Source organism: Mandrillus leucophaeus, unplaced genomic scaffold (assembly GCF_000951045.1).
Source record: "Mandrillus leucophaeus isolate KB7577 unplaced genomic scaffold, Mleu.le_1.0 Scaffold359, whole genome shotgun sequence".
NCBI classification, from domain to species: Eukaryota; Metazoa; Chordata; class Mammalia; order Primates; family Cercopithecidae; genus Mandrillus; species Mandrillus leucophaeus.
Genome location: NW_012103798.1, coordinates 629,152 through 631,539, shown reverse-complemented (window position 1 = coordinate 631,539; position 2,388 = coordinate 629,152).

Sequence of the window (2,388 nt, the reverse complement as noted above, 5' to 3'; positions counted from 1 at the left end):
AGGAAGGAAGGAAGGAAGGAAGGAAGGAAGGGAGGAAGGAAGGAAAAGAAAGAAAAGAGGGCCGAAGCGCGGTGGCTCACACCTGTAATCCCAGCATTTTTGGAGGCCAAGGCGGGCGGATCACCTGAGGTCCGGAGTCCAAGACCAGCCTGACCAACATGGAGAAACTCCATCTCTACTAAAAATACAAAAATTAGCTGGGCGTGGTGGCGTGTGCCTATAATCCCAGCTACTCAGAAGGCTGAGGCAGGAGAATTGCTTGAACCTGGGAGGCGGAAGTTGCAGTGAGCCAAGATCGCACCACTGTACCCCAGCCTGGGTGACAGACGCAGAAAAAAGAGGAAAGAAAGAACGAACGAACGAAAGAAAGAGAGAAATGTAATTGTCTATAAATACACAATACACCTTCCTCTCCAAAAATGAAAACAGAAAATCACTGAGGATGTTCACATGAAGACAATAAATTCTGGACATCAAAGGAAAGGTCAAAGTAACATGGGGCTAGAATACGCAGAGTGGCGCCCAGAGATTTGAGAATTATGTTCAGGTGATGATCTACAGCTCTGGAGACTCCAGACCTGAGATCCTCGGGATGATTTATGACTGCAGAGCTATGTGCAAGAAATGTATTTGGAAGCGGAGCAAAGAAAGATGAGCTAGTGTCTCAATAAGTGCTTGTAATCCTCTGAGAAATAGCTAAGTCCTTTTAAAATTTATAACAAATATATGAACATTTCGGATCTTGATTACCTTTTGGAAATGAGTACGTACTGTGACTGAAAAGATAGGGTGGGGATACATGCAACCAGAATTATGGTGGTTTTCAATTAATAGCATTCTTTTGACAATTTATCTTTTATTTCTGAAACTTATTTGGCTAGGCATTATATCAACTAAGAACTCTACAAGTTGACTATATGATATAATCACAGAACTACATTCTAATAACTATTCATCTGCACAGCAGTCAAAAGGGCTGCTTTGCACCTACGTGGCAAAAGAGATTAATATGAGAAAGAAGAAAAAGCAACAAAAGGGAAAGAAGAGTCAATGGGAGGAAGGAAGGGAGGGAGGAAGGGAGGAAGAAAAAAGTTTTTTAAGTTAAGCAAATTGTTAACTTATTCCATCTCCAAAGTTGAAAAAGATCAGACAGTTACTAAAATAAACAATTTCTCCCCAACTCTATTTTGGTTCTTCTTTTTTTAATTTTTTTTTCCTCTATTGCTTTAGTAAGTTGTACCTTTTGTTTCTATACTTTTAGTGGTTACCCTAGAAATATAATACCATACCCATGCTTATAAAAGACTAAAGTGAATGAAAATCTTTACCATGTTCTCTGATGATACAAAGCTTAAATTGTGCTACATTAACAAAACCTATGAAAAGAGAGAAGGGAAGAAAATAAAGAAGGAAGAAAGGAAAGTGGGAGGAGGAGAACACAAGAATCGAGAGAGAAATTTTCTGAAAAGATGTTTTAAAGAATGGCCTTAAGAAGGCAGACATCAAAGTCCTACAGATAGGGTAGAATAAAATGGGAGCTCAAAAAGAGAAAGTGGTTTGCCCAACATCACACAGATAGGAACAGAGCCAGTACTTGAACAAAATCTAGTACCCTTTCCCGTAATCTCATGCTGCATCACTAGAAACTGCTACTCAGTGCATGTGGCTTCCAAAGAAGTCCCAAAGGCAGGCTGGGCACGGTGGCTCACCCCTGTAATCCCAGCACTTTGGGAGGCCGAGGCAGGCGGATCACCTGAGATTGGGAGTTCGAGACCAGCCTGACCAACATGGAAAAACCCTGTCTCTATTAAAAATACAAAATTAGCCAGGTGTGGTGGTGCATGCCTGTAATCCCAGTTACTTGGGAGCCTGAGGCAGGAGAACTGCTTGAACCGGGAGGCAGAGGTTGTGGTGAGCCGAGATCTCACCATTGCACTCCAGCCCGGGCAATAAGAGAGAAATTCCATCTCAAAAACAAAACAAAAAAGAAGTCCCAAAAGCTACTGCTAAAACTCCTTTGCAGGTCAAGGTCTGCAATGTTTTCCCCCACCCCCACCTCCACTCCACCCCCAAAAGAATGACAGCATTGGCAGATTTATCAAATAGATGTATTTGCAACCAAACAGAACTAAGACTTTCATTCCTAAATAATAACCCTGGGGGAAAAGAGTCTACATGACTGATGGCCGTTTGGAAAACTTAATTTTTCTTTTCTGTATAAATAAACATCATTAAGTATTTGCATGGTACATCCAGTGCAAATCGAACATAGGTGATGCCAATGAGCCCTCTTAAAAATGCCTTTTTCTGCTTTACCCATCCTTCTTTATATAATCAGCTCCTTGGGAAATCCAAGTATATGCTGGTATGGCATAATGAGCCATACCT